Below are 8,118 nucleotides of genomic sequence, written 5' to 3'. Positions count from 1 at the left end.
ATATATATATATATATATATATATATATTATATATATATATATATATATATATATTATATATATATATATATATATATATTTATTCTTATAAATATCAAATAAATATCAAAATCAAAAGCTAAGAGAATTTTTTGTTCAGACAATTGTCAGTGTTACTTAAAAAAAAATCACAAATGATACATGAAGGATTGGAAGATAACAATTTGGTAATTTTAAGAAGTCAGAGAGGAAATTACTGCTCACAAAAGTTGAAGGATTAAAATATCAGGAGGTCCAAGAATAAGAGTGAAGGCACACAAACCAGAGTCTAAGGAAGTCCACAGTCTCTGCATTGCTCAGTTGGTAGCACAGCAAATTTTTGAGACCGAATTTGGTACAGTTGTCACTTTATACAGAGCAGTTTAAGGCAGCTGTATGCCTCATGTAGATCTTATTTTGCTCTCCCCCAGCAGATGACCTGCATCCAATCCACCAATCACAAAAGAGTAGCTTTCCACAATCTGCACTATATATGGCAGCAATATTATTAATCAAAGATACTCAGCGGTTTTGTACCACTAGCATTTTAATCTGGAATTTAATGGCGTAGCTTTTTTTAGCATGAACAACTATGATCTATATAGCTTTTTCAACAGAAGTTCTGAAAAGCAGTAGCATATTCAACTTTGGATTAATTACACCACCCTCTGATTAGGAATCTAGTTTATAAAGCAGTAGAATTATGATAGTGGTGATTATTACCCTTTATATAAAAAGATTTTAACTAGTCTTTAACTCAGATGGTTTGAAGAAGCTGAGACTTGTGGAATGAGAAAAATAAGTATCATCATCTGAAAACTGTGCATTTTTAAACTTAGCATGCAGCACTTCAGAATTGCTGCTTTGCTGTGTTGTATTATTTCCAAAGAAACACTCTTAAGATATGAGCTATCTCCAGTTCTGACAAAAGCTAGGATGTCCCACATTACAAGAGTAGGCTGCTACTGAGTTGCACAGAATCTGAGAGTTGAGAGACAAAGAGGTTACAAGTTCTGCAACCTTCCATTTACCAACAGGCCTTAAAAATAAATTACAAATTTACATCCAGTGACATTTACCCAGATCTCACCCCTGCAGTATAACAGTGATACAGAGATGCAAGTCTAGATGGATGTTAAGAATCACTTTTAAAGTAACAACACAGACCTCAGAAGAATTCTGGGAAAAATAAAGCACTTAGCTAGGAAGGGCTTAATCCAGTTTCAAGGTATTACACAGGAATCAGGTTTGTGCCAGAAGTAGAGACAAAAATATGACAACTTGCTACATGCATCTTTGATCTCAGAAGCCATATGAAGCTGATCACAGCCAATAAAAAGGAGATTCTACCTTTACCACTCAGTGTACTTCTGCCAATTCAGAATCCCATGCTCTTTGTAATACATCATATACTCCCTTACAGTATTAAATAGATAAACCACTACATCCATCTTTCTTATTCTCTCCTCCCTTCTTCCTGGCTTCTCTATGCCTTCAGCAGATGGAAGGATAAAGTGGTAGATTGGTAGTGACAAAAAGATATATCACATAATAACTTCACACCCTCAAAGAAGCTTTTCAGTCTCCTCCAGAATATAGGGTAACTAAATTTAACGCCATCTTATTTTTCAGGAGTTTGATAGTGAAACATGAAACTCAAATTCTGTTCTCTATCAGCGTTTCAACCTATCAAAGCTTCCTCTGAGTACACAGATAAGGTGAAAGACAAGGTCCTAGCTAGAACAAAGAAGTTTAAGTTAGTGAAGTCTATAACGCTCTGGCTGACCCCCAAACTGCACACAAACACACTGAACTCTAAAGGTTAGAATAATAACCTTGTTTGAAGCCTTGGTACTTGAATCATATTCAAGAAGAAGAGATCCATTGTAACCACCTATACAAAACACCCCTATAATACAGCTGAGAAATAAAAAAGGCAGGGGTGGATAAGGGGGAGAAGTACTAATTTTCCCCATTGTAGCTGTAGGCAGTATGAGTCCTGGCTACTTGCCAGTAACTGAAATACAGCTCCTCAACAACATGAGCTGATCTGATAAATCAATCAGCGTGACAAACTCCTATTCTTCCCCCTTACACAACTATTAGTGCTTATTACCATAGCAAACCAGTTCAGCAGACTCAACAGAAAACTTACCAGAGCAACAAAAATCATTGTAGGTCCCCCAAACAACTTATAACAGAAGGGCAGTTGGCTATTAGATCAGTGCAGTCAGTCGCAAAGGGAGGATAAGCAGAACAGCATTACTGTTAGCAGTGCTGTAATCTTGTTGATTAGGATGCTGTTCAGACAATTTAGTTTCTGGCTCATTTTAAACTATCTTCAAAAAACAAACAAACAAAAAAAACTGTTGCTAAAAGAAGCAGTTAAAAAAAATAAATAAATCAGAAGTCTTGTTCTCTCCTGGGAAGCCACTCATACTTGACTCAGGAGAAACAGCAGGTACACAGTAAACCTGCTTAGAAAGCTGAGCCAAGCCAAACTAATCCTGACCTTTCCTTCCCTTTTCTTTCTCCTGACACGTTTCCCCCCATTTGCCAGTTAACTGCAAGCTAGATTAATGTCACAATATAGCTTATTGAGTAGTTTAATGAATAAATCCTTATACCAGTCTACATAAATCATGAAGTACAATAAGTCCGGGAAGAAATAATAGTGAAAGTTTGTTATGCATCAACGGAACAAAAGTTCATAGCTTCAGTTATTACAGTTACTGAATGACGGCTCAGTAAAACTGACAGCAGAACTGTAATTACAAACATCTCTTCTTGTTTACAGAAGTTACAGTTTAAGAAACTCTTACTATCTTAGCATGTATAATGCAGAAAGACTTGCAGAGTTTGAATTTCTCAGCTCTCCACCAGGCACGCAAAAAAATAACCAGCTACCATATAAGAACATACAATACACAAGTTCAAGCTATGCCTAAAACCATAGATAAAGATCACAGCACTTCCTAGGAACACTCCAAATTTGAATTGCTACCATCTACATACAAACAGCACAAAACACAACTAAAGATTTTATCCATGCAACTCAAGACAGGTATATTTACTTGTATGCTCTGCAGCACACTTCTTTCCTGAGTGCAAACAATTCAGACAATGCATTGCTTCCACTCTGCATGCTCTGCGTAGCAGGCAGTTTTGCCGTTCGTAAAAGCTCCATATATTCTTAACAATTGCAGTTCCACAACAGATCAGTGAAATAATTTCAAATCTACTGCCAGATATACAGAGCATTTCTGCCCCCATCTGTTTTTTAAACTAAGCCTTTGGATGTCACTATTTTAATTTTTCTTATATTGTACCCATGGGGAAAAAAAATATATATATATATATATATATATATATATATAAACACGACAGCAGTAGGCAATGACTTAGAGAAAGGAGCTGATGAGCTGAAAAGTCTTGTGAAAGAAAAGCTCATTTAAAACCATATATTTGAAACAAAGATATTCCAACACAAGCACAGTAAGTCCCATGTGTTTTCTCACATTTTAATCTAAAGATAGCTCATGTGATACACTGCATCAACATCCAGTGACATACATACACTAATTGGGTCTAACCATTTTTTCTTAATCTGACTATCTAATGGGAAATAAGGATGGTACATCCAGGACTATCCTCCATCCTGGTCAGCTGATAGTGCCATAGGCAGCTACACTGACCCAGTGATTTATTTCTGCTGTTATCTACCCTGCTTCTATCACACCCCTCCTCATGCTAGCATCAGCATTCAGATTTTTTTTTTTTCTTTTTTGCAGATCTGTCAGGGGTCCACTGAATGCTGATACAAACACATATGCAGCAGGAGCATGCAGTCAGGATTACGGTTTCTCCATTCTAGTAACAGTTCCATGAGACTTGACGATGCAAGACAGCAACTCACTATACTTTTAGACTGTGATTTCATAACAACTCTGCAATATCAGTTTGAGCTAGTCCCTACATGACACCATCCCCCTAACAGCATCTATAATTGCTTGTGCTGAGATTCCAGTCTAAACTTAAATCCTGTTGCATTAGGCAAAGTATCATCAGGAGGTCAACAGAGATGATCCTTTCCCTCTATTAAGCGCTGGTGAGACTGTACCTGGAGTACTGGGTCCAGCTCTGGACTCCTTGGTGCAAGATAGGCCCAGATGTGCTGAAGAGATCAGAGGAGGGCTACCCAGATGATGATGGGATTGGAGCAACTGTGCTGTGTGGGTGACAGAGCACTAGCACAGATTGCCAAGACGCAACTCTCCTCTTCGGGGATCAGCAAAAACTGCCTGAATGTGAGCCTGGGCACCTTCTCTGGATACCCCTGCTTAAAAAGATGGCTTCAACTAAATGACCTCCAGAGGACCTTTCCAGATTTCAATATCCTGTGTCTCTAGTCTCTTTCTAACATGTAAATAACACTCAGATTCAGACTCTTACCTGTTTTACACTGGAGTTGTACTAGGAATTTTACATCACAGCTCAAAGCATGACAGAAGCCCAAGAAAATCTTACCAGTATTACTGCTCATATTGGATAATGACTTTATAGCTGTAGTAAGCTAGTTTGCTGTTTAGAGAATGTAGAATGCCATGGAAGCAAAAGTTCCAAAGCAGGTATCATTTCGAGATCATTCTTGTCTACAGTCTGTTAGTGGCTTCACAAGCGAAGAGCACTGGGCCAAAGCAACCACTAGCAGACAGACACAACATAACAGAAGTACAGTAGAATCATTAGACCTGATACTACATTGGCACAAAAAAACTGCAGTGGCATTATAAACCGACAACAAAAGCCTGTAGCATGCTGCACAGTACTTACAGCCACAGGGAAAGTGAGAACACTTGTCCACATTGTGGGAACAAAGATACGAACAGTTCATGCAGGAGTGCTGCCAGTGTGGAGATAATACCAAATGCAGTTGCTACAAATCTCTTGTTTAGGGGAATTTGTTTTCCTGGAAAGTGCACTTGAACTTGTTCAAAAAGAACAAGCTGGAGCAGAAATTCAAATACTGTCAAATCAGAACACCACCTCTGAAAGTCTAGAATCATTAAAACAGAACAAACAGAATTAGATACACTGATGTATCCTAGTTTAGAAAAAAAAAAGTCTGAAGTGACAATGAAAGCAAGGGAGATGACTATTTCACAATCAGAAAAAATTGTTTTCATCAGCTTTCAGTTTTTCTAAAGAAGCAAGAATAGCAAGGCTATTTGCTGTCAGATGTTCTGCTGATCCTTTGATGCAGCTCACTTCTATCCTCTCCCTAAATAAAGGTGCATTTATTTGTTATGAATTAGTTGCTTCTATTATTAAAATCTTTAATTTCTACAATGAAAGGTTATTCACTGTCTTTCACATTTTCACAATACAACGTAAGGCCCTAGCAAGAAAATTTCAGCTTCCCTGCCTAGAGTTACCTGGCACTCCTCATTAAGAAGCCTAAGTTACAGCACTGCACTCTGTGCATAAGATACTGTGATAACATAACAAAAAGCACCAGTTTGTGCCGTAGAGTCTTTATGCAGCCCAGCTATTAGCAGGTCTGCTCTGTGTGTCCACATTGAAGTTATGTGGACTCAACACATCCGCCAACTCTTCGCCTATAAGGTTCCAGTAAAATCGATCAGCGAGGTCAATGACTGTTTTGGAGAACTGCATAAATCCTACTTCTTAAGGTTGACTACAGTCTGAAGCAAGATTTATAGCTCCACACCAACGTCTCTCAATCAAATGGAATGAATTTAACATTGCAAAGTTTTACTAACAGGGCACTGAAACAGAATATTGAGCCATTCTGATCCACATCTCATAAATTATTTTTCAATATCAATCATTGTGGAGTTTGGTTGTTTGGTTTTCATGAACATAAGAACTTGAAATTAGGCTATTCTCTTTGCTACTTATGTAAAAAAAGACCATACCTAAGGACAAAACTTACCTGTAACCACGTCAGTAAAGAGTACTTGTTAGCATGTATTACACACAAGACCTACAGAATCAAGATCCACAGATGACTTGTAACAGCATCTGGTTTTAAACTCTGAATCATGTAAGAGCTAAGTACTCGGGAGCAAGGCACATCCATAAGGAGAAGCCTTGGCATCTTAGGAATGCTTTCTGCTCAGCACAACGTGCACAAAGCTTACCATCTCAACAGCCATTTCATAATGCATACCTATTTAGGATTTATGTAAATACATTCCACTCAATTAAAACACAAAGAGGTTTTTTTTTTTGTACTTTCAAATACATTAGACATCAAGTAACAGAATTCTTGGTAATTTCAGTAACATTTTATCAATGTTTCTCTCTTCAAAACTTTAAGCGCTTGAGCATTTTAACCTGGGACATAAAGTAATATCCCACAAGTCACTAATTAACATAATAGCCTGGCAAGAAACAAGCTTTTAATTCTTAAACCCATGCAAACATTCACGTTGGCAATAAGGGTTTGAAAACAAAGAAAACACTATTCAATAACAGAGCCCTTGGAGCAGAGGTCTCTAACTGTTACTGACCCTCAAGCAAACAGTGCACTTCAGACAGCCGAGTTATTTCTATCTTGCTGTTGGGGATATAAACAATCTGTTGACTATTAGTCTCAAGCTGGGCAATCAGTGTCTTGGAAGGATTATTGCTGACTCAGTTTAGCATTTCCATAAAGCAAATGGATGAGGCACCCTTCACATACAAAGGATTTCAAGGTGCTCAAGTAACACTATACTGCAGAAATGCAATCATCAAATTTATATCAATACGGTATATGACTCAAGACATCAAAACAAAGTTGTTCATTCAAAGGGCGAGCAGCAGATGATATGTCCTACTTTCTTGTTTCAGTTCTTAACAGTGTTTGACAAATTATAATCCACAAAGCTCTATCACCCTTTCATCAATTTTTGCAAAAAAGAATTGATGATAGTAGAATAACTTACAAGACTCCCTCCTCCTTGACATGAAGCTAGCTAAAGAGCTTGGAGACTACTTGACTGCACCACTTATCTTGTTTTGCTATACAGGTACAACTCTTGAAAAGAGTGGAGAAAAGCCCCTACGTTATGCCAAATAAATTATATCAACAATTGTATCCACCACTTCCCTCTCCTTTAGACCCTCCAGACAACACTAATTTTGGCAAGACTCTTCAAATCTTAAAGAATATTTTGCTGAGTTAGACTAATTGAACATTTCTGTTTTTAAAGTTAATTAGAACTAATCTAGAAGTTAACACTACAGAATTTGTAAGCATTGACATTACATTTCTAAGCATGTGTTCTACCATCATTACCCTGACTACTTGCTTTCCCACCACTTTGTTTGGGCTCTCAGCCACAGACTGTTCCATAGGCACAGGAAGTAACAGCTCTTACTGGAGAGCTCCTCACTATTAAATCATAGCCCACATCCCTCCTCCTTAGCACCCACTAATCGCATAATACAGGGCTCCTTTCTATCAACTGAATTTTGCGAAACAATTATACAAAGAAATTATACTCTAAAAAGCCACCTCCTTTTGATTGGAATAAAAGAGCATGAAGCGATAACAAAAAGGAATCAACGAGAGGTGTAAGTAATTACATTCTGGTTTTACACTTAACTGATCCCAGCCAAAGAGCCACCCAAAATGAGTTGGAAGAAGTTCTTCAAACAACACGTCTGCCCAGCAGAGGTCCCAATCTACAGCAACGCTTCATCTCACGGAGCGCTCAGTGCATTTCCGTGCAGCCCTTGTGTGCGCTGGTCAGGTGCGACTGCGTTCCCTGAGCGCACCCAGCAGCAGGCTCCTATCGGCTCAAAGTCCTCTGCTTATCGAGCAGCCTTTTGGGATTCCAGTTTAGATTTAAATCTGAAATGTCATCAAGTGAGACGGAAGCAGAGGAGTGGCTACTTCGCATGTAACTTGCGGGAGATCAGTTTGCCAGATTTCAGTTTACTACAACATCGTTCAGGAAGCTCTTCCTACATATTCTAATTAAGCCACATTCTTTCCATAGGTTTTTCGAACATATATATATGGAAATAGGCTTCCTTTCCTAAGGAATACCACATTCCACCTGAAGGATTAAGAAGAGCACAAGTAC

General features: G+C 38.1%; 1 protein-coding gene across 1 annotated transcript in view; it reads right to left on the bottom strand.

The window, feature by feature from the left end:
• Positions 1-7,684, bottom strand: part of LCORL (ligand dependent nuclear receptor corepressor like) — a 59,268-nt gene extending 51,584 nt beyond the window's left edge. The window contains exon 1 of the mRNA XM_031553176.1: positions 7,636-7,684. The gene's annotated coding sequence lies outside the window, so the exon portion shown is untranslated. The remainder of the gene's footprint in view (positions 1-7,635) is intronic.
• Positions 7,685-8,118: the final 434 nt, after the last annotated feature.

This window comes from Meleagris gallopavo, chromosome 4, assembly GCF_000146605.3.
Source record: "Meleagris gallopavo isolate NT-WF06-2002-E0010 breed Aviagen turkey brand Nicholas breeding stock chromosome 4, Turkey_5.1, whole genome shotgun sequence".
NCBI classification, from domain to species: Eukaryota; Metazoa; Chordata; class Aves; order Galliformes; family Phasianidae; genus Meleagris; species Meleagris gallopavo.
The sequence above is the reverse complement of the archived record's forward strand: the minus strand, read 5'-3'. Positions and strand labels throughout refer to the sequence as shown.